Source organism: Loxodonta africana, chromosome 3, assembly GCF_030014295.1.
Source record: "Loxodonta africana isolate mLoxAfr1 chromosome 3, mLoxAfr1.hap2, whole genome shotgun sequence".
NCBI classification, from domain to species: Eukaryota; Metazoa; Chordata; class Mammalia; order Proboscidea; family Elephantidae; genus Loxodonta; species Loxodonta africana.
In genome coordinates this window covers 179,691,383-179,716,188 of record NC_087344.1, presented here as the reverse complement: position 1 = coordinate 179,716,188, position 24,806 = coordinate 179,691,383, and the positions used below count along the sequence as shown (strand labels likewise).

Genomic DNA, 24,806 nt, shown 5'->3' with positions numbered 1-24,806 from the left:
AGGAGTTCATTTCTCTTTATGACTGAGTACTATTCCATTGCATGTATGTACTACATTTTGTTTATCCATTCATTTGCTGATGGACGTTTAAGTTTTTTCCACTTTTGGCTGTTGTGAATACTGCTGTAATGAACATTGGTGTCCATGTGTCTGTTTGCATCCTTGCTTTCAAGTCTCTTGGGTATATATTATATATACTTAGGAGTGGAATTGCTGGGTGAGTAAGCTCTTGTTTCAAGGGAAATTTGTAGCTATTTAACACCTGCCAGAACTCCTTGGGCCACCCTTGGATAAACCTGATGCACAACTCACTCCTGCCTTTAAACAGCCAGGGCAAAGCAGAGGTGATCCTTTTGGGTTCCGGGGACTCCTAAGACCTGGATAGTTCACATTTAGGTTACATCGGCTCTATATTATTAAGTTGGTGAATTGATGTAAAGATATGAACCAAAAGAATGATAAATAAAATAATAAATAGGAAATTAAGCCATCTTGTCACTAAGGATAGACAATGGTTTGATGAATAAATAAAACAGTACAATGAGTAGTTTGTTTTTTACTGAGTGTTCAGGGTATTTTTTCCTGCCCCTTTGATCTTCCAGTCCTTGCTTTTGTCTTAATTATCTAGTGCTGTTATAACAAATACCAGAAATGGGTGGCTTTAACAAACAGAAATTTATTTTCTTGTAGTTTAAGAGGCTAGAAGGTTGAATTTAGGGCGCTGGCTCTAGGGGGAAGGCTTCCTCTCTCTGTTGGCTTTAGAGGAAAGTCCTTGTCTTTTTTGAGTTTCTGCTCCTGGGAAATCTTTATGTGGCTTGGCATCTCTCTTCTTTCATCTCTGCTGCTTGCTTGCTTGCTTGTCGAATTTCTTTTATATCTCAAAAATATTGACTTAAGATATACCCTACCCTAATACAACCTCATTAACGTAACAAAGAAAACCCATTCTCACTGGGATTATAACCACAGGTGTAGACGTTAGGAGTTATAACACATAATTTTGGGGGGACACAACTTAATCTGTAACACTTCTGAACGCTTCTCCAAATTACATCTCTCACAATCCCTGAAAATTTGGCATTACCAGAGGATCTGCAGCACCTGTCCTGCTTCACTCTTTTTACTTGTACAGTCATCTGAAAACCAGATTCAGAAAGGACCAGTCATAACTCAAGCAGATGTCGTTTCAAGGACTGCTAGCAAACGCTGGGTTCTATCTGAGCTCAGAGACATGTTAACTTGATGCCTGAGTCTAGGCCACTCTGAATTTTCCCAGGAGATCTCAGCTTGAGTCCTTAGAGAACTTGTCTGACAGTCTTTCCTGAGCCCACCAGAAATATCACCATCTCTGCTTCATCTGCCTTGAGTCAAAGCAAAAAGATAAAAATGTCTCGTTCCCCCTACAGGGTATGGGACACTTGTTCAATAACCTCTAGACCACTCCAACCAGAGCCTCCAAGTCCTGCAACAAGGCGCTTCCCAGATCCATCACAACATTCATGCAGAGCCTACTCCTGTCACTAAGCCTGCTCCTACTAGGTGCCCTCTGCTGCTCTCAGGGGAAGTTCTATGTAAAAAGCTCCTGAAATAACTAATGTTCCTACCAGGTACTAAAAGAGCCCTGGTGCTGCAATGGTTTGAACCCACCCAGCAGCAAAGTGGGGAAAAAATCTGGTGTTCCGTTCCTGTAAAGATTACAGCCTAGAAAAGTCTATGGAGCGTTCTACTCTGTCACATGGGGTCACTATGGGTCACAATTGACTCAAGGGCACCTAACAAGACCAGTACTAATACACACAGGCTTAACCATGCCATCAGCATGATTCTTTATCATCTTCTTTTGAAGCACACTGATGAATATTGAATATTTGAATCTTAGAACAACTATGCAAACTTCAGGGGCTGGTATTCTTTGACCTAATTTTGGAGGTAAGAAAACAGATCACAAGGAATATTAATCTGTTCAGAGCTAGTAAATGACCACATACAGGCTATAGCAAGTGTCTTTAGATTTCTAGTTCAAGTGTCTTTTCACAAGCTGCCCCTGTTCCACCCCTATTTCCGCCAATTAGCTTCAGATAAAATGCCATTACCTCCGATGTTGTATCCTGCCCTACCACCCATATTTCACGGGAGAAGCTGATGATCATCATGGCATGCTCAAGTCTATGTGTTTCTTCTTGGAGCTCCTCACCAGCCTGTCCTGGCCCTGCCATGAGCCCAAGGAGGCGATTACAAAGCAGGTTACCAGGTTGGAAAATCGCTTGCGGATGGGGCTAGGAGTTCATGTGAGTCTCAGTCAGACTTTGGGGGAGACTGAAGGCCTTCCCATGCCCCATGGACAACTCACCAGTGCTGAATTTGCTGGCGAGGCTCTCTGCCAGCTGGCTTCCCCTAGCCAGCTGCTCACAAAAGTGCTGTTCCATGTAGTGGTCAATGCTATTGCTGCTGAGTAGCTCCTCAAAGGTCTTTATTGTGTTCTTGACGTGCTGGATGAGAAGGGAAGAGACAGCTCTCCCAATCCTCATCTTCTGCCTTAGGTGGGTCAACTCTTGAGCCTGATTCTGAATTAAGGAATGATATTTCCTAAAGTGGGCAAGAATAGGAAGAAATAAGAGTGGAAAGGAATGACTGATAAATTATGGCACTCAAGCAGAAGGTACTTAATGAGTATCACCAAAGGAGACCCCACGATGAATTCTAGCACATGGTTAGTGACCTGAATGTGGTCAAAGGAATGAAGGAAGGAAAACAAAGCCTTCCCCTGTGTGAAAGATCCCTTCTAAGACTGTCATTCCCTCTGTCTCATACTTCTAAAAATTGAATCAGGTTTTCTTCTCTAGCTCTCCTTTAAAAGCTGACCTCTCTTCAGCCCATAGCCATTTTCATATAGTAAACAAAGCCAGGTGTTCACTGAAAGGTGAAAGGAAAATCAACCAAATGGTCAAGAAGAGACAATTGTGGTGGAATTAAATGAACTAGGAGGTAAGTAAGAATAAATTTTTCTCTGGGTAAATATGTCATCACACGATTTCATTATTCTCTAGTTATTTTATAAACACTTGTCATGCTCCCTAAACTTGACTACCAGTTCTGTGAAGGTAGACACAGTGCATATTTTTCCATGTTTAACAGAACCCAATACAGCATGGGTGCATGCTAGGTGCTCGATGAATCTTTAAAATAACATTATTTTAAGGTTGTTTTAGCATTTTTAATCATCTACTTTTTTTTTTTTTTTTTACCCGACTACTATCTAATTCTTGAAAACCGTCTATGCTTTTATCACTAAGTGGTTGTCCAGAAGGTGGTTTTCAAATTCCTGTCTGCCTTGGTCATCTAGTGCTGCTATAACAGATATACCACAAGTGGATGGCTTCAATGAAGAGAAATTTATTCTCTCACAGTCTGGTAGTCCAGAAGTCCAGATTCAGGGATTCAGGGTGCCAGCTAGAGGGGAAGGCTTTCTGTCTCTGTTGGCTCTGGTGGAAGGTCCTTGTCATAAATCTTCCCCTGGTCGAGGAGCTTCTCTGTGAAGGAACCTCAGGTCCAAAAGACTTGTTCTGCTCCTGGCACTGCTTTCTTGGTGGTATGTGGTCCTCTCCCCCTCCCCCCACCCCACTCTCTGCTTGCTTCCCTTTCTTTTTATCTGTTGTAAGATAAAAGGTGATGCAGGCCGCATGGCAGGGCAACTCCCTTTACATTGACTCCTTAACCACAGGCAGAGATTAGGATTTACAAGGCATGGGAAAATTACATCAATCACAAAATGGAGGACAACCACACAATACTGGGAATCATGGGCTAGTCTAGTTGATGTGTAGTTTTGGGGAACACAATTCAATCCATGACAGTGTCTTTAGCACATTCCACGAGGTGTCAGAGCATGTAAAGTCTTAAATGAGGAAAACATGGGCTCCAGGCCCTATTCTCCCATCACTCAAAAATATGTTTCATATATTTGTGCTTCCAAGAATCCATTTGAACAAATGCGTCCAGGGGTGAAAGATCTGAATATAAATGCCAGTCCACAGCAAATTAATTTTTCTGTCACAGGACAGCTACTGAAACATAAATTTACAGATTGATACAACTAATTATAATCTCCTCAGTAGTATGTTCATACGGCACTGGTTTTTTTTTTTTTTTTTAGTCTATTCAAAGCAATTCAAGGGAAGGATTACCTTCTTTCCTTTCTATGTTTCTTTTCTTCCTTCCTTCTTCTCTTTCTTCCTAACTCAATCCAAAATCATTGGTCAGGCTCTAGCAGGGCAGACCTCAAGTCACAGCAGTGAGGCAGAGACGACCCAGAGGGGTCATCCCAAACCCAGTGCCGTCGAGTCGATTCTGGCTCATAGGGACCGTATAGATTGACTATATACAGGTATGGAACATTGGGTTGAAATGAGTTCCTTTATGTGGCCTTTTGCCTTGGTTCTTTGGACAAACACCTTGAGAGATGTTTCCCCTAAGCTCTGAGGAGTTTACCTTTGCCCTAGTTTTCTACTCCAGAGGGTTTGTCGCATTTCCTGCGTAAGCTGTTTGGAACTTGGTTTGACACTTTCTTTCTGATCCTGGGCTGCAGCCTGCCCTGTTATTGGTACGCATCTTGCAGGGATTGGTCAATAAACTAGGCAAAAGAAGTGTCTTTGGCCTACCTAGATGAGATTGATCAGTTCGTGGCTCTGGTGGAAGATTCATGCCTTGAAATTGATGAGGAGTTTGTTTATATAAGCAGCCAACCCCACAGAGGTTTCTCAGACAGAAAGAAACAGGAAGAGAAGCAGCAGGAAGAAACAGAAAGAAGAAAGAAGTGAGAAGAAAAGAGAAGCAAAGACAGAGGAGGCAAGAAACTTCCTAAAAGAACTGTAACACAGGTCAAGGGCTGTAACGCTGAAGATGGCAACAGGCCCAAAAGAGGCCCAGCAGCAGAGCTGGTGGCTACAGACTGCAGGGCCAAGAGGAGCCTGTCCTGAGGGGGGCCAACAGGAGCTGGAGAGAGTTGTCCTGCACTGAAGAAGGGATACTTTGCCTAAATTCTTCCTGATCCTGATCCTGAGTTGTAGCCTGTTGATCCTAATCCTGAGTTGTACCCTGTTACTCCTTTCATAAACCACTTAACTGGAAGTACAGTCTGTGAGCTCTGTGTGACCATTACAATGGATTATGGAATCAGGAGAGAAGTAGTGAGTGCCGTGGGAGGGACGGCTGGTGTCAGAATTGGTAAAAAGATTGGAGAGTGGAGGTATCTCTGACCCCTACCGCCTAGGGACCAGCTTTGGGCTGACTCTGGTCATTATCCCCTCTGAAGTTAGACAGGTTCTCATGCTACTATTACTATTACCATTTTACAAGCATATAAGTAAATATTTTCAAAACATATAAGCAGGTATTTTCAAAATAGAATATTGAAAATAATGGGAGTTTTCTCACTGACAGAAAAAGAAGGTACAAATATGGAAATGGGGAATTTTGTGATTTTGGATTGCAATTGGAGTTATACTGTGAACTCATTTGGATCACTTGCTCTGAGGAAGCTAGCTGCCATGCCAAGGACACTCGAACAACCCAGTGATGAGACCCACATGGAGAAGAAGGGAGTCCTACCTACAGCCAGCACAATCTCGCCAGGCATGAGAGTGAACCCTTGAAAGTGGACACTCTTAGTCCCAGTCCAAATTTCAGATAACTGTGCACCAGCCATTGTACTGCAACCCTATGAGAGGCCTCAAGCTAGAGTCGCCCAGCCAAGCTGCTCCCTAGTTCCTGACGTACAGAAAACCTGGAAGCTAATAGATAATTTTTGTTGTATTAAAACACTAAGTTTGGGGATGCTTTGTAACACAGCATTAACTAACTAATAGAGGTTTTTTGGATTTTCTTTAAATGCCCTCAATCTCTGCGTTTACTCTGGCCTGTATCAGGCAGGGGTAGGTGATATCCACAGAGGGAAAAATGACTTCTCTGAACTCATGTGAAAGAAGAGACCACTTGCTCCAGGCAGCGACCTATCCATGTCTTTTGTACAGATAGCCAAGGCTCAATTGGCAACAGAAATCTTGATGGTCCTTTAACCACTGTATACTATCACTTCTGTATCACATAGTGTAACTAACTAGCACAGTGCTTTGCCCTATGGATGCAAAAGAGTTTAAAATGATCTGAACTAATTTAGAATCATGTCATATCCTGCCCAACAGAACTACTATTTGTTATACACAAGGGAAGAGAGGGTACCAGTTCATCTTGCTCCTGAGAGAGACAAAGAAGTTAGGTGTCTATAGCAGGAATCAGCAGACCTGGATCTTAGCCCCAAAACACTCTACTCTGCCACTGCAAACTCAGGCGTGTCATTTTGCTACTTTGTACCTCAGTTTCTCCACCTGTAAATTGATGGTATCTTAATTATCTTGTGCTGCCATAACAGAAATACCACAAGTGGATGCCTTTAACAAAGGGAAATTTATTTTCTCACAGTCTAGTAGGTTACAAATCCAAATTCAGGGCGTCGACTCCAGGGGAAGCCTTTCTGTCTGTGTCTGCTCTGGAGGAAGGTCCTTGTCCTTAATTTTCCTCTGGTCAAGGAGATTCTCAGGTGCAGGAACCCCGTGTCCAAAGGAAGCGCTCTGTTCCTGGTGCTGCTGTTTTGGTGGTATGAGGTCCCCGACTCTCTTCTTGCTTCCATTTCCTTTTATCTTTTGAGGATAAAAGGTGGTGCAGGCCACACCCCAGGGAAAGTCTCTTTACCTTGGATCAGGGAGATGACCTGAGTAAGGGTAGTGTTACATTCCCACCCTAATCCTCTCAACATAAAACTACAATCACAAAATGGAGGACAATCACACAATACTGGGAATCATGGCCTGACCAAGTTGATACACACCTTTTTGGGGGGACATAATTCAACCCATGACAGATGGTAAAACACTTTTTCACCTTTCTAGAAATATGGTAAGTATTGAAATTTATTTTAATGTTGGGATGAGTACTGCAGTCCATAACGTATTTAACTTATCGAAAAGAAGACAGATTATCACTCATTATTTTGGTCATGGTGAATTTTTAAGACAAACTTGACATTCTCTCTGTTTTTCCAGCTGGTTGGCCAGAGCAGAACTGTTATTCCTGATGCCATCATTTCTCTTGGAGATCTTGGCAGTGTTGCCTGTTTTGTGCCAGCAGCAAGCACAGGTGCTGGTTGTTTTCTGAGAAGCTGAAATTTGCCTGAGGCCCAGAGTTGCTCATTCGGAACAGGTCACCCAGGTGCTGGAAGGAGCCAAAGCAGGAATCAGGACAAGTGACCCGCAGATAGCATACAATTCCTCTTGAACCTTTTAAACCACCCCTACTTTATTCACATTTCTGTCAAACTTTTTTCATTAGGTGATTATTGGTTACTAGAATCAGAGCAATTTTAATAAGCTCAATTTTTAAAATAAGCTTACAACATTGCCAAATAGCGGTTTGTTGGCTAAATTTGCCAGGCTGTCTTTAACGGTCCTTTTCAGATAATGTGGGATTAATCCATTGTACACTTATCTGTAAGTTCCAGACTGAAATGCTCAATCATCACTTCCTTGCCTGTTGATTGGGCAACAGCTTTGGACACCTCAAATTCCACTTCATGCTCCATTGAGTTACTGCCCGATATGTACCAGTTAAATTTCACTGCCCCACAGAATAATGTTAGAGCTAAAATAACCTCAGAGCCTGCTAGTCTCACTTCCTCATTTCAGAACAGAGAACACTCAGGACCAAAGAGGCAGAGTCACTTGATCAAAGTTGCACAATAGCCTTTGGAAAAAATAACATAGAGTCCTGGGCTCTCAACTCACAAAGCCTACATTCACTCTGTCAAATACATAAAAAATTTTATATTCATGTGATAATTCTAAATGTAAGCCCTTTTTACCCTAAATCATGAGAAAATTGCTCGCCTGACTTAAGCTCTTAATAATAATCTGTTTCATGTAAACTTGGTAAAGATATGCTGGGCAAGAATAAGGCAGCTCTTTGCTCCCACGTTCAAACTCTCGATTTAACCATGATGAAACTCTGATTTGTTTAAGTGTCCAACCTTGAGGAGTGCTGATGACACAGAATATAGGCTGTATCTTATGCATAGCCTTACTTGTAACGTTAGAATAAAACCAAATTATTCTGAATAATATAGTTAACGATAAAAATGAACACTAAAGACTTTTCTCTAAAGAATTTCCTGGAAGAAAGTCCTAAAATTAAGATATGGAGCCTGGATACAGACCCTGAAAGCCCCTGTGACAACAGTTCTGGCAGTGGAAGTCTCTAAGCAAGGAATCTCTTACCCACTCTGGGACACAGAGGAGAATCCTATTTCCTTGGGCTGTGTCTTCTGCTCCTTCACTCCGCTCTCAGCAGTCCCCTTCTTCTCTAAGAGCTGATGCATCTCAGCCTTCAGTTAGAGCATTTTCTCATGACGAACACTCTTCTGCCTCCTTTGAAAGAAAGAATGGAAAAGAACTACATCTGGGTCTCCACAATGGCCAGGCTTTCCTCCAAAACTACCTAGTGGAGTTGAAACAAAATTATGGTTTAAAGAATTTAGATTATGAAAAGGATCTCATAGGAGCAAAAAATCGAAAGCACAGAATCTAAGGAGAAGAAAAAGAGTCAAGCCTACAATGAACCCCCTTGAAGAAGTACCTCCTCAGCAATGAGGACCTTGAGTTGGAGGACGGATGCAGCAAATAGGCAGAGATATTGCTATGAAGAGGAACAGGAGAGTCTGGGGGCATTTTAGAAGAAAAAACAAAACAGGAGAACAATGTAATAAACACAAATGACATCAAATGGAGTTTAAATTGGGCTGAAGAATGAGTATTTTTAATTCTATGGTTGAGATCAAGTTCCCTGAGGATCCTTTCAGAAGCCAGGATGCCTTTTCATCGCCTTCAAGGTTTGAGAGTCAGAAAGGTAAAAGCAAAACTTGAGATGCCAGAGCTCAAATCCCAAGTCACTGCCTGTGGTCTGGATACCAACAAGAGTACGGTAAGAAGGACTCAGACTGCCAGGTCTCCAGTCACAATCATAGACTTAGAATGCAGAGGTAGCTAAAGAACCTGAGGAAGTCCTGGCTGATAGCCTGGCATACTCAACACAAGGCTGCCTGTTTTTCCATGGACGTCTATGTCAGTGGAGACCACCCCCTCACCAGACAGTTTTAGTATCTGTGTACCCTTTTTCTTTTATTTATTTATTTTTTAAATGATTGTACTTTAGTTGAAGGTTTACAGAACAAACTGGCTTCTCATTAAACAATTAGAACACATATTGTTTTGTGACATTGGTTACCAATTGCAGGACTGCTAGTCCTTGCCTCTGGGCTGGTGTGCCCCTTTAGTCTGGTTTTGTTTTATGGGCCTGTGTAATCTTTGGCTGAAAAGTGAACCTCAGGAGTGACTTCATGACTGAGCTAAAAGTGTATCTGGGGGCCACACTCTCAGAGTTTCTTCAGTCTCTGTCAGGCCAGTAAGTCTGGTCTTTTTTTGTGAGTTAGAATTTTGTTCTACCTTTTTCTCCAGCTCTGTCCAGGACTCTCTAATGTGATCCCTGTCAGAGCACTGGGTGATGGTAGCCAGGCTCCATCCAGTTGTGCTGGACTCAGTCTGGTGCAGGCTGTGGTAGTTGTGGCCCATTAGTCCCTTGGACTAATCTTTCCCTTGTCTTTGGTTTTCTTCATTTTCCCTTGCTCTGGATGGGGTGAGAATAGTGAAGTATCTTAGATGGCCACTCACAAGCTTTTAATACCCCAGACGCTACTCGCCAAAGTACAATGTAGAACATTTTCTGTATAAACTATGTCATGCCAATTGAGCTAGATGTTCCCCAAGACCATGGTCCCCACAGCCCTCAGCCCACTAATTAGTGTGTACAAATTTTCTGATACTTCCAACTAGTCAATTTCTTCAAAAAAAACCTAAACATATTTGTTTTTGTTCAGTCTTGCCTTTGCATATCAAGACAATATTTTCTCAATTCCTTTTATCTTCTTGAAGACAGTTTCAACAAAACCAATTTTTATGGTTTTTCCTAAATAAAATTTTTTTAACTTCTAGTGATTTTTACTGTTCTTCTTTAGGAACTCTTCAGCCTCCTCTCCCCACCCCCTGCCCCAATTCTTTCAAAACCTTAACAAGCAAAACTGGAGTATAATACTCAAATATGACTAATATATTTAGCAGAATGATATCTTACTTTGAAAGCAATATCGGCTTCTTTTCCCTTATAGTAACAACATGTAGGAATTTCATTTAACATGAAGCCAATTTTAGCCTTCTGAACTTTCACCCCTGTCCTCACCCAACCTTGTCAAAGTCCTTAAAACATTTTATGCCTGTCTCCTTGAATATGTGTAGTAGATGCTTCAAGTGGTGCTGACATGTAAATCTGATGGTTTTACTATTTTATTCTGGCCTTGATACATCTGCCTTGATAAAACCCACCCAGTACGGTCGAGATTGCCTCAGTAAAATCCAGGCCAAGAGATGAGGAGATAGACAGAAGTGTAAACAACAGTTTTTAGTGTCCCAGCTACTGAGACTGAAGAGAGGCACAGGGATGGGAGTCACTGCCTGACCTTGCTTCCCACCTCCTAGGTATCTACTTCAGTAGTGTTCTGATGTTCAATAACCAGCACTTCAGGGAGGGAAAGGCCAGATTTATAACATTTGCTTATTTCTGTGAGCCAATTTTAAGCTACCAATGTGACATCACTGAACATGAAGTTGGGAAAAGATGCACGATAACACACCATTGTATAGTATTTCTGCCATGTAAAGACAATAGATGTAAATAACTTAAAGAGCATAGATACTAGTAAAATGTTGTAAAATAATTAGGAAGTCATGAGTTTTGAATGTTTATTACCTTTTTTAATGTAATTTATTTAACTATAAGTTAATACATTTCAATTTTTTTTAATAATGGCTCTGTCTAACAACTGGCCCTCAGAATTCCTGTAAATTAAACAACAAGCTCTCATGAGCTGATACCAGCTGGCTCCATTCCCACCTAGGTTTTATGAGCCTGAGACTTGGGTGGGCTTCCCTAGTCCTCTCTCTCTGTGGCTCGCTGGGCTTGAATAGGCAAGTGGTGCCACTTGGTGTGACCACAGCCACCTCCACACATCCTTCTAAGGATTTAAAGAAGATGAAGAAAGGAAGTCTGGAAAAACTGATTTTGAAAGTTGTTGTTCATGCCCAATCCTCCCCTCTACCTCTTTTAGACTATGTGATGTTATTCCATGATGCTCATTGGACTTTAAATTAGCACAGCTATTTTGGAAAGCTATTTGGGAGTTCCTCATAGAGTTAAACATACATCTACCCTATGATCCAGCAATTTTACTTCTATTTATTTCCCAAGAAAAATTAACGCATATAATCCAAAAAAGATTTTTACAAGAATGACCATAGCAGAGTTATTCATACTAGGCAATGACTGGAGACAATGCAAAAGTTCACCAATAGGAGAACTGGTAAATTTTTATATTAATATAATGGATTGTTGTTGTTGTTATTAGTTGCTGTCTAGTCAATTTTGACTCATGGTGACCCCATGTTACTACTCAGCAATTAAAATGATTAGACTACCTATGCTCCTACCCAGTACCAGTGCCTTCGAGTCATAGCATGCATAAATCCCTCCAAAACGGTACATTCAGTAAAAGATTCCTGTTTAAAAGGAAGTTTTTGAATATCAAAAACATATTTTAGTGTTCCTGTGTGATGCTCATGTATGATCCCAGTCATATAAAGTTCCAGAAAAGGCAAAACTAAATTGCAGAGACAGAAATCAGAAGAGCTTTGCTTTATTGAGGAATTTTCACTGGAAATTGGCATGAGGGAAACTTCCTGGGAGGATGGAAATATTCTATAGAGCTTGTCTGGTTGGTAATTATAAGAGTATATACATTTATCAAGATTCACCACACTGTATACTTCACGTATGTGCATTATTACTGTTCACAAATTATATCACAATAAAATACAGTTAGCATAAAAATAAAGTTAATTATTCTAAAAACACAGATGAAATCACACAAAAATAATAGCTTTTGGCTTCATCCTGATATATATTTTTTTACTTTTATGTATTTTGTGAAACCAGAACAAAAGACTCTAAAATAAATTAGAACTTTTATACTTCCTAGGTAATGCTGCGACTTTAGAAATGTTAATTGCATTTACTCCCCTCCTGCCATTTGAGTTATCGTTGTCATTGATTTTATTTTGGACAGTAACGCTTATTTGATTTATCTGTATATTTAACCTATCCATTGTTCTTCATTCCTTCCTTCATTTCCATGTTTCCCTTGGGATCATTTGATTTCTGCCTGAAGAACTACCTTGTACATTTTCTTTACTGAGAGTTGATAACCCTGTTGGCATAGTGGTTAAATGCTACTGCTGTTAATCAAAATGTTGGCAGTTCGAATCTGCCAGGCACTCCTTGGAAACTCTATGGGGCTGTTCTACTCTGTCTTATAGTCTCCCTATGAATCTGAATCAACTTGTCGGCAACATCGAGAGTCAGAGTCGCTGGGTGGTGCAAGCCATTAACATGTTCATGTCAGCCGAAAGGTTGGAGTCCAACTAGAGCCATTTTGGAAGAAAGTCCTGGTAATCTACTTCTAAAAATCAGTCACTGACAACCCTATGGAGCATAGTTTTACTCTGACACATGTGGGGTCAAAATGAGTCAGAATCAACTCCATGGAAACTAGGGGGTGCGATTAGTGAGGATCTGCTGCTTTTTTGGAAAGGACTTTCACCTTCACTTTGAAAGATATTTTGTCAGGGAGTAGAATGTAGGTGGGAAATTACAGTATTCAGCCCTTTAATAATGGCTTCTTGACTTCCTTTTCAGTTATCTTTTTTTAGCTCCAATCCTTGAACATAATGTGAATTTTTTTCTTCTAGTGCTTCTTTGACTTGAATTTTCATAAGTTTTGCAATCATGTGCCGTGGTATGGTTCTCTTGTTTTTATCCTGCTTGGAGTTCGTAGAATTTCTTGTACATGTGGCTTGATAGCTCGTCGGGTTTTTTTTTTTTAATTGGCTCTTACATTCTTTTAATATTGCTTCCAATCTAATTTTCATCTTCTGCAACTTCTAAGACTTCAAATACATATACATTAGGCCTTTATAACATGATTCATTTTTTATTTTCTCTTTTCTGAAGTTCCATTCCTTTTAGCACTCTATACTTCAAACCAGATATTTTATACTTATTTTCCAATTACTAATTCCTCTTCAACTTGGTCCAAACTGCCATCAAACAATATATTGATATTTTAAAAGTTCGTTATATATTTTACTTCTAGAATTTCCATTTGATTTTTAAATAAATTCCTAATCTCTGGTGAATCTTTCCATCTTGTCATCTGTTTTCTTAAAGATTATCATTTCTTAAATATATCTAAAACATTTTATTAAACATATCTAAAACATATCATTTCAATGTTCTTATCTGATATTTCCAATGTTCCAATCATCTGTGAGTCAGTTTCTTCTGTTTTCTTTTTTTCTCTTGTTCTTGTTTCTTTCTCTGCCTGGAAAAGTGTGATTGACCGATGGACCTGATGTGTAAAAAACTACTGGAGGCTTCAGATAATGTTTTCTTTCTTTGAAGGTTATTCACCCTCTCCTCTGGTAGATAGCAGAGGGGCAGATCACTTCAATCCGATCGTGACTAAACTAATTTCAACTTGTTTGCACTCATGGAAAGTCTCAGTCTATATCTGGTTTGCCCACACTCCTAGGTTGTAGACTTCTACTGCTCCCATCTGAAAGGCACCTGCTCTTTGGAGGGTCCTGAATTGTAATTTATATCTATCTTCTTTGCACCGTGTTACTACTGAAATTTCCCTCTCTTTCAGCCATACTTTGCTTGCCTTCATAGCCACTTTATTTTGCATACTTTAATTTGTAAAGCACCTAGTTCACTTCTCAGTTTATTCCAGGATCCTGGCTCCTTAAGCCTGAATATATGGACAGCTCCATGTGTCTTTTTTCCCCCCTTTCCTAACTTTTGGAACCCTAGTGGTGTAGTGGTTAAGAGTCACAGCTGCTAACCAAAAGGTCAGTGGTTTGAATCCACCAGGTACTCCTATGGAGCAGTTCTACTCTGCCTTATGGGGTCACTATGAGTCAGGATCAACTCAACAGCAACAGGTCTTTTTTTTTCCCCCAGCCTTGTAAGATTTCTTAAAGTGATGCTGTTTTCTCTTCCTCTTATTAGCAGCTGCCCTCTATGCAGATCCTCAATCTTCTGTCCCATTCTAAGAATAAGCAAATACCCTGGGGGGAAAAGGCAGGGATTTACCCTCATTTCAATGAGGTTCTTTCTCTTTCTTTCTCGTTCTCAGGATCTGCCTGTATAGGTCCTTGCTGCATTGGTAGCTCTCCAAAGACTTCAAACAGAAATCCTTTGAATCACACTTTATCTAGTTGTTTTGGGCATGAGTGTTGGTTTGCTACAAATACACCAACATGACTGAAAAAAGAAATCTACAAATTTCAGGTATATTTCCTACCTTGATTTATCAAAAACAACAAAAAATAAGGGATCGCTGGTACATACTAGGACTTTCTTCGAAATACTTGGGATAAGCCTGACTGGATATTAAAAGCTTTTGCTTGACTTGTATGCAAAAGATTTCTACCATGAGCTAAACAATTCTCATGGCTGTCCAAGGACCAAGAATTTCATGAAATTGGATCCAGTCCCCTGATGTACTGTCTGCATTTTTCATTAGGTCACCATCAAACTCTTGAAGTAACCAGTTGTCCAGATGCTTGGCCATTAATATGGGGGGCGGGGGGAGGTTAACCAAGCCTTTTAACAGTTCTTATTTATTTTAGAGAAGGTTGAAAGTCCTCACTGGTACAATTAGAAATGAAAATGAACATTTTTTTAATAATAGTAATAATAATAATTATAATTGCTTTCTCAGAACATTACTATGAGATTGGCATGGTACCTAAGTGCTTTTCCGTGTACTAATTTATTTAGTCCACATAATCCTGCAAAATATTGTCAGTTATTACTACCTCTTGTTGTAGATAAGAATATTCAGGTCCTGAATGGCTGGGTTTACCTTTTCAAAGGCCCTTCCTCTATGATGGTGACAGCCAGTACTCAGACCCAGGCAGTTTGCCTCCAGAGCCCTTGCCCTTGAGCCATCATGCTCAGTGGTAACTTAGAAGGCTTCACTAAATTTGCATCCCCTCCTTCTTACTCAACCTCCAGGATTTCTGGGAGAAAATGGAGATTAAAAGTAAGGCCTGCACCATCAGGATACTCCACTGGTCTCACCCCTTTGGGAGCAAGGAAGAATGAAGGAAAAAAAGACATAAGGGAAAGATCAGTCCAAAAGACTAATGGACCACATCTACCATGGCCTCCACCAGACTGAGTCCAGTACAATGAGGTGATGCCTGGCTACCACCACTGATTGCTCTGACAGGGATCACAATAGACAGTCCCAGACAGAGCTGGAGAAAAATGTAGAACAAAATTCTGACTCGAAAAGAAAGACCAGACTTGCCGGCCTGACAGAGACTGGAGAAACCCTGAGAGTATGGCTCCCAGATACCCTTTCAGCTCAGTAACAAGGCAACTCCTGAGGTTCACTCTTCAACCAAAGATTGAACAGTCCCATGGAACAAAACAAGACTAAAGGGGGCATCAGCCCTGGGGCAGGGACTGGAAGGTAGGAGGGAACAGGACAGCTGGTAATAGGGAGCCCAGGGTTGAGAAGGGAGAGTGTTGACATGTCGTGGGTTTGTTAATGTGTGTACTGTTTGATGAGAAACTAGTTTGTTCTGTAAACCTTCATTTAAAGTTCAGTAAAAAAAAGTAAGGCCTACAAAATACTCAGAACTAATTAATGAAACAAAGAAAAACAGAAAAAGCAAACAAAACTAATTTGTCTTCCCCAGAAATAGTGCTTTTAAGATGTTCTTTTTAATCACTGGTTTTCAGAAGTTTCATTATAATATGTATAGGCATAGTTTTATTTTTATCTTCCTTGGGGTTCACTTAGTTTCTTGGGTCTAGGAATTAGTAGTTTTCAACTATTTTGAAAAAAATTTTGACTGGTACCTCTTCAAATATTTCTTCAGCCTCATTCTGCTTTTTCTCTCCTTCTGGAACTCCAGTTACACATATATTAGATCATTTTATATTGTTCTATAGGTTTAAGATATCCTGTTTTATTTTCTTTTTACTCTTCATTCTTACTGTGTTTCTGTCTGCATAATTGCTGTTAACTCATTCAAATTCACTGATCCATCTTTTGCTGTGTGTAGTCTTTTGTTAACACCATTGAATATATTCTTGATTTCTGATACTATATTTCTATTTGTTCTTTTTTATAGTTTTTATTTCTCTTCTGAAATTCTTCATCTGATTGTATGTATTGTCTATTTTTTGTTTGCTAGTCATTACAGCATATTTCTTGTACTTATTTTCAAGTCGTTGTGTAATAGTTCAACATCTAGGCCACCTGGGGGGTTGCTTCTATTGACTTTATTTTTCTTGATTTTATGTCACTTCTTTGCTTCATTGTGCCTCTTGTAATTTTTAAATGTATGTCAGTGTGTATAAAACAACAATAGAAACAGAAGTAAATTTTTACTCACAGATATTGGCACATGGAATTTTCTATCAGGCCTCTAATGTGGAGGGCTAGTCAATCTAATGTGTACTTTTGGTGGGTCTTGTCTTTGTTGAACTAGTTAGATTCAATTTATCACTGGTTTCAAAGGTTTGGTACTGTGATCAGAACTTTTCTTTGAGCAGAGCTTGGAATCTGAGCAACAGTAAGACTCTGGATGTTTCTATTTGTTCATTTCATCCCAGCGTCGAGCTTTCTGAAACATGGGAGATATCTTTCTCTTTTACAGCCTGGATTTTAGCTCACAACAGAACTCTCTTTGTTCTTCAATTCTGCTGCCAGCTTTCTGTGCTCTGGTGTCTCCAACCTGGTGCTCTTCCACAAGCCTTTAGCCCAGTGTATGTGGATGCAAACTCAACTGGGAAATGTCCATTTAAAAGGTTAATCATGGGTATTATAAATGTGTGTAGGATTGACAGGACTCAGAAAAGACTCAACAGCAACTGGTTTTATATTTGTATGTTATATATGTTTGTATACGTGTGTTAATAGATAGTGTCAAAGAATAATCACAGATAATTATCCAAATACTATTCACTTTCATATATGAAAAAGAACTGTTGGTCTTTAAATAAAGCCACTCTCCAAAAACTTAAGTTAAAATAGGTGAGAATGGAGAAAAAAAAAAGACACAATCAGGGAAGGATGCATTTCTTCCTTTCTTTCTGGAATCTCTAAAAGGCCAGTTTGAGCAGTCTACCGTGGAGCAAGTTACTCCTGAGTTTTCTGGATAATATTGACAGTTTAGCTGAAAGTATACATAACAGCTTATCTCTACCGAAGTCCTTTGTTAGAACCTCCACATTAGTTAAGCCAAGTTTGTACCATTTCTCTATTTAGAATTTTTAACCTGCCAGATTTGGGTCAAAATTCTGCTCTTACTACAGCCAATTTGACCATGAGAGCCTCAGTCTCTTTTTGATGCGTAATAATCAGTTGGATTTTACCACAGGTTAATGGCTCTGTACGGACATTTAAGCAATTAGTATTAGGCAATGGAAGGAGACAAAAAAGTACAAGTACAATCACAAAAACTGTAAGAAATTTGGAATCCACTTCATACTCACTTTTCTAGTCTCCCTAGGCCTAATAGGAGAATAGGGCTAGGAATCAGTTTAATCAACTTTTTTTTTTTTAAGCCTCTTTTCTTTTTCTTAATTTTTATTGTGCTTCAAGTGAAAGTTTACAAATCAAGTCAGTCTCACATACAAAACCTTATATACACCTTGCTATGTTTTATATGTACTCCTGCTATGAGTCGGAATTGACTCTATGGCACTGGGTTTTTTTTTTTTACTCCTGGAAACCCTGGTGGCATAGTGGTTAAGAGCTACAGCTGCTAACCAAAACGCTGGCAGTTCAAGTCCAACAGGCACTCCTTGGAAACTGTTTGGGGCAGTTCTACTCTGTCCTATAGGATCACTATCGGTCGGAATGGACTCGATGGCAATGGGTTTGGTTTTTGGTTTTTTTTATGTACTCCTTGTTACTCTCCCGCTAATAAGACAGCACACTCCTTTTCACTCCCCTGTATTTCCGTGTCTATTCAGCCAGTTCTGCCCCCCTCAGCCTTCACATCTCCCCTTCAGACAGGAGCTGCACACATAGTCTCATGTGTCTACTTGATCCAAGAAGCTCACTCCTCACCAGTATCATTTTCTGTCTTATAGTCCAGTCCAATCCCTGTCTAAAGAGTTGGCTTTGGGAATGGTTCCTATCTTGGGCTAATAGAAGGTCTGGGGACCATGACCTCTGGGGTCCCTGCAGTCTCAGTCAGACCATTAAGTCTGGTCTTTTTATGAGAATTTGAGGTCTGCATCCCACTGCTCTCCTGCTCCTTCATGGATTCCCTGCTGTGCTTTCTGTCATGGTAGTCATCAGTTGTAGCTGGGCAGCATCTAGTTCTTCTGGTCTCAGGCTGATGTAGTCTCTGATTTATGTGGCCCATTTTGGCTCTTGGGCTCATACTTACCTTGTGTCTTTGGTGTTCTTCATTCTCCTTTGCTCCATGTAGTTTGAGACCAATTGTTGCTTCTTAGGTGGCCACTTGCTAGTGTTTAAGACCCCAGACACCACTCTCCAAAATGGGATGCAGAATGTTTTCTTAATAGATTTTATTATGCCAATTGACCTAGATGTCCCCTGAAACCATGGTCCCCAAACCCCCACCCCACTACAAGGGCCTTTGAAACATTCAGTGTATTCAGGAAACTTCTTTGCTTTTGGTTTGGTCCAGTTGTGCTGACCTCTCCTATATTGTATGTTGTCCTTCCCTTCACCTAAATTAGTTCTTGTCTACTATCTAATCAGGGAATCCCCCTCTTCCTACCTTCCTCCCTCCACCCTCTCGTAACCATCAAAGAATATTTTCTTCTCTGTTTAAACCCTTTCTTGAGTTCTTATAATAGTGGCCTCATACAATATTTGTCCTTTTGCAAGTGACTAATTTCACTCAGCATAATGCCTTCCAGATTCCTCTGTTATGGAATGTTTCACAGATTCATTGTTGTTCTTTATCGATGCATAGTATTCCATTGTGTGAATATACCACAATTTATTTATCCATTCTTCTGTTGATGGGCACCTTGGTTGCTTTCATCTTTTTGCTATTGTAAACAGAGCTGCAATGAACATAGGTGTGCATATATCTGTTCATGTGATGGCTTTTACTTCTTTAGGGTATATTCCAAGGAGTAGGATTGCTGGATTGTATGGTACTTCTATTTCTACCTTTTTAAGGAAGTGCCAAATCGATTTCCAAAGTGGTTCTATGATTTTACACTCCCACCAGCAGTGTATAAGTGTTCCAGTCTCTCCATAACTTCTCCAACATTTATTATTTTGTGTTCTTTGGATTAATGTCAGCCTCGTTGGAGTGAGATGTAATCTCATTGTAGTTTTGATTTGCATTTCTCTAATGGCTAATGATCGTGAGCATTTCCTCATGTATCTGTTAGCTACCTGAATGTCTTCTTTAGTGAAGTGCCTGTTCATATCCTTTGCCCATTTTTTAATTGGGTTATTTGTCTTTTTGTTGTTGAGTTTTTGCAGTAACATGTAGCTTTTAGAGATCAAATGTTGATCGGAAATGTCATAGCTAAAACCTTTTTTCCAATCCGTAAGTAATCTTTTTACTTTTTTGGTGACATCTTTGGATGAGCATATGTGTTTTACTTTTAGGAGCTCCCAGTTATCTAATTTCACTTTCGCTGTTTGTACAGTTCTAGTAATGTTTTATATACTGTTTATGCCATGTATTAGGTCTCCTAGTGTTGTCTCTACTTTTTCTCCCATGATCTTTAATGCTTTAGATTTTATATCTAGGTCTTTGATCCATTTTGAGTTGGTTTTTGTGCATGGTGTGAGTTAGGGGTCTTGCTTCATTTTTTTTGCAGACGGATATCCAGTTATGCCAGCATCATTTGTTAAAGAGACTGTCTTTACCCCATTTAACAGACTTTGGGCCTTTGTCAAATATCAGCTGCTCATATGTGTATGGATTTATATCTGGATTCTTAATTCTGTTCTATTGGTCTATGTATCTGTTGTTGTACCAGCACCAGGCTGTTTTGACTACAGTGGAGGTATAATACATTCTACAATCAGATAGTGTGAGGCCTCCCACTTTGTTCTTATTTTTCAGTAGTCTTTTACTTACCCGGGGCCTCTTTCCCTTCTGTACGAGGTTGGTGTAGTTTAATCAACTTTTGATCAACCAGATGAACGTTTTCATTGACTGGCTGTTCAATTTTTTTAGCCCTTACTTCAAAAAGATGAAATAGCTTTTGTATAGATTGCCAATAAATAGTAAAGAGCAATTTCACTTTTTAAAAGAGTATTCTAGGCCTGGTGGCACAGTGGTTAAAAGCTCAACTGCTAACCAAAAGGTCGGCAGTTCGAATACATCAGCCACTCCATGGAAACCCTATGCGGCAGTTCTACTGTGTCCTATAGGGTCACTACGAGTCAGAATCGACTCAACGGCAATGGGTTTGGTTTTGGAGGTAACAAATTCATGCTAATCTGTAAAGTATGTAAAGCTTGAGGTATTTTATTTATTTGGATCACAGTCAGCAATAAATTATGAATCGCATGTTCTAGTTTAAGAACAATGAGCCAGGGCAGAAATCCTCATATGAACCAGTGAAATCTAGCATCTTGGACCAGATCCTTACCACGTTATGCTCTTAATAATGTATGAGTAAATGAGATTTAAAAATAGTAATAAGTATTTAGAATGGCCAGATGACCATGTCCCATGTCCTATGTCCCATTTACATAGTGATTTGGTGAGCATGGAAAGCCATTACGTTACTCAAAAAGAAAGATTTTATGGAAGCACTTGGAAAAGGCACAAAATAGTTACTAATGAAAGCTGGAAGGAGCCAATTACACTCTGAATTTATCTGGCCTGATTGCAAAAGACAAATAACGTAGATGAGGTTAAACAAATCATGTAAAGGTTCATTTGTAGATTAGGAAGAAAATAATTGAACTGTATCTTGCATTATTGGTATCATGACCGCTTTAATGGCATCATTAGTGTTTCTTTGCGGCTCTGGATCGTGTCAGTAACAGCAGCAAATTGTTGGTGGCCTTGATTCCAATTTTAGGACAAGGTTAAGTATGTAGATGTGAATGAGTTAATATTCTAAAAGACTCTAGAGCAGAATGACAAATCAGTTGGAAATATCAGCAGTTGCTGCAATTATATGATAAAGGAAAAGTAGGAAATTCAAACAGCTTATAACAAATAGGACTATGAATAAAAGAACAAAAATGACTACAGAAGCTGCTTTGACAATACACAAGACTTTTAAAGAGCTTCGTTATTCTTAAAATAGAAAAGAGGCAATGGTATCTATTAAGATGCTTGTCAGTGAGGGAAATGAAAGAAAATAATTAAGCACCATTGGGTGTTTGGAGAAACCTCTTTGCTGAAAATTTGACTAACTGTAATACTTTTTATAGTTCAGCAGAACCAAAACCAAAACGCCTGCTGTGGTCTAGTCAATTCCAGCTCATAGTGACTCTGTAGGACAGGGTAGAACTGCCCCCTAAGGCTTCCAAACAGTGCCTGGTAGATTCGAACTGCCAACCTTTTGGTTAAGCAGCCGTAGCCCTTAACCACTATGCCACCAGGGTTTCCTCAACAGAACCTTCTCAAGAAATACCCATTGCATTATTATCATTTTATTTCATGCATTAAAAAAAAATCTATTGTAAAAGGATTTTTTTGCCCTTTTTCATAAAACGATGAGCCAGCTCATGGTTCTGGAAATTATTAAAATTTACATAATTGTCAGAAGCTTCCATTTCATTAACTTAATTTCCACATTGTAATGATATAAATATCTTTTCTCTCCTTTCTTCAGCCAGATTTAAACAGTCCTGAAATTGTCCTATAACTTAGGGTCTTCATCATACTAATAAAGCAGACTATTGGATGCTAGATATTCAGTTTTCTTTCTTTTCTAAGATCCCCTGTAAGTAGAGCAGTTTATTAAAGTCAGGAGTTCTTAGGGAGGATGTTATGGGTAGAATTGTGTTCCCCCAAAATGTATATCAACTTGGCAAGGCCATGATTCCCAGTATTGTGTGGTTGTCCTCCATTTCATCATCTGAAGTGATTCTCCTGTGTGTTCTAAATCCTAACCAGTACGACGTTAGCGAGGCAGGATTAGAGGCAGTTATGTTAATGAAGCAGGGCTCAATCTACAAGATTAGGTTGTATCTTGAGTCAATCTATTTTGAGAGGCAGAGGGACCTCCTACCACCAAGAATAAAGAACTGGGAGGGGAGCAGTCCTTTGAAACCCAGGGTCCCTGCACTGAGAAGCTCCTAGACCAGAGGAAGATTGACGACAAGGATCTCCCCCCAGAGCTGACAGAAAGAAACCCTTCCCCTGGAGCTGGTGCCCTGAATTTGGACTTCTAGCCTCCTAGACTGTGAGAGAATAATTTCTCTTTGTTAAAGCTACTCACTTATGGTATTTCTGTTACAGCAGCACTAGATAACTAAGACAGGGGGATCCACTGTGTACTGACAACGTTTTTTGCTGATACTGACACCTATGGAGCTTATTAGTGTTAGACCAATAAAAATGGAACAATTACTAAATTCATGCACATCCTGGAAGTAGTGTACTATTAGCCGCCTCATAAGAAATGAAAAAATTTGAGGTACATAAAGGTTAAGTTACTAGTCCAAGGCCACACGACGGGGTTTACACCAGGCTCTTATATCCTGTTTCAAGGAATTTCGGCATCTCCCAACCGTAGAATTGAGTTTATTCTCATTAGATCTTCTGGGAGGGTGTGCAAGAACGTCAAGTGAGCATGAGGTTGAGTGAGCGAATCTCTGGAAACAGCTTGGATTGAGCGGGCTCAAAACCACCAACCTTTTGGTTAACAGCGGAACACACTAACCGATTGCACTACAGGAACGTGAAAAGCTAATTTTACTAATTGCATCTGGGGCTTAGCAGGGCCCTGACGGCACTGCGGTTGGGAGCTCAGGCTCTTAACCAGAAAGTTGGCAGTTTGAATCGCTAGCGGATCCTCGGAAACCCAGCGGGGTAGTTTTTTTTTTTTTTTTTTTTTTCCGATGGGGATTCTAGGACTCTTTAACCGCTAAGCGGTGCCACCCGCCTTCTGCTGTACGGCTGTGATGCAAAACCTAGGAAAGATGAAGAGATTGGGAGTTCGAATCGTGTTGTTCGTCAAGGTTGAAACCCGTGCGTTGGGTGAAGGTAGAAAGCCAGCCAAATGATCTTTGCCCCTTCTTGCTCCTTGCGTGCCTCAAAAGCTAGCGCTCCCGGAGATGCTCGGGTCCGCGCCGCACCCGCCTCCCGGCCTGAGCTCAAGGGAGACTGAACGCCCAGGGCCTCCCAGGATGGCTCTTCTCGTTGTCTGCCCAGCCTTCACCCGACCGCCCTTCATCGCCAGCCCCCAGGCCCGGGATGGACGCTCGGCCTAGAGAGCGTGGAAGGACATACGCTGGTCAGGGAATGAGGGTTTGCCCACCTGTCGACCCACTTTCGGGGCGAGTGTGATGCTTCCATCTTCTGATTCCTCCTCTGTCCAGCGCCTGAGCTCCACGAGGGCAGGGGTCGAGGTGATGGTCGCTCTTGTGTCCTCCAGCCGAGAACAGGGTCTGCTGGCGCACACACCAGGGCGCTCAATTAGGACCTCTTGAATCGATACATGGTCATGTTTATACTTTTAGTCCTTTGAAGATCTCAGGTTCATGAAAGATTTTCAAAGGGAGAAGTTCTTTTTTGAAAGCCTTTATTTTGGTTCATCGATTTCGAAGCACGCAGTGTCCCGTGGGGCGGGGCAACCGGGAAAGCCGAGAGCGCGGTCTGCGCGGCTCTGCTCCTGGCGCTCAGCGCGGCTGCTTTGGACGAGGTCGGTGGGGTCAGCAGGGTCTGTGGGGTCGGCGGGGTCGGGGGCTCGGTGTAGGGGGAACGGGAAAGGGTGGGCCCAAAAGGGAGAGGACCGAAAGAAAACGGGAAGCGTGGACTAGAACAATGAACTCTCCCAGGAGGCCTGTGCCAAGGCACGGGCCAGATCCTGAAAGACGAGAATTGTTTTTATTATGTATCAGAATGGGGAAGGAGAAAGGGACATGAAAGAAAAAAACGCAAGGACCTGTAGCTGTCCAAGGAGAAAGGGTAATATCGTGGATGATTCCAAATAAAAAATGTGAAGAGGAACGATGGCAGCCGGTACCCTGTGGCGCGCCGTGATCGTATAGTGGTTAGTACTCTGCGTTGTGGCTGCAGCAACCTCGGTTCGAATCCGAGTCACGGCAATAAGTGGCCTTTGCGTCCGCAGTATTTGATGAGTCTTTTAGCTTGACTTTTAATCCTAACATGGGCTGCGCACTTTATCTGCGTCCAAAGAGCAGTGTTCACGGTGGCTCCCCAGCACGAAGCGGTCAGGAGAAGTTAAGGAAACCCCTCAGCGCACACACCTGGGTCCCGGTCATCGGGAAACGCCGGGCTTGGCATGAGTATGAGCATGCGCAGAAACTATCCCAAAAAGTAAAATGCTGTTTCAAGAAGCCCTGACTGTAGCTTCTG

The 24,806-nt window shown here is 40.8% G+C and overlaps 1 long non-coding RNA gene and 1 other non-coding gene across 2 annotated transcripts; one reads left to right on the top strand and one right to left on the bottom strand.

Annotated features, from left to right (window-relative positions):
• Positions 1–4,448: 4,448 nt before the first annotated feature.
• On the bottom strand, positions 4,449–24,083 carry LOC111750468 (uncharacterized). Its single transcript, XR_002785601.2, has 3 exons — positions 23,746–24,083; positions 8,325–8,474; positions 4,449–7,266 (listed from the first exon to the last, which is right to left on the bottom strand). It is a non-coding gene; the product is annotated as an uncharacterized LOC111750468 (long non-coding RNA).
• Positions 24,084–24,463: 380 nt separating this feature from the next.
• Positions 24,464–24,535, top strand: TRNAH-GUG (transfer RNA histidin (anticodon GUG)). Its single transcript has one exon. It is a non-coding gene; the product is annotated as a tRNA-His (tRNA).
• The last annotated feature ends 271 nt before the right edge of the window (positions 24,536–24,806 follow it).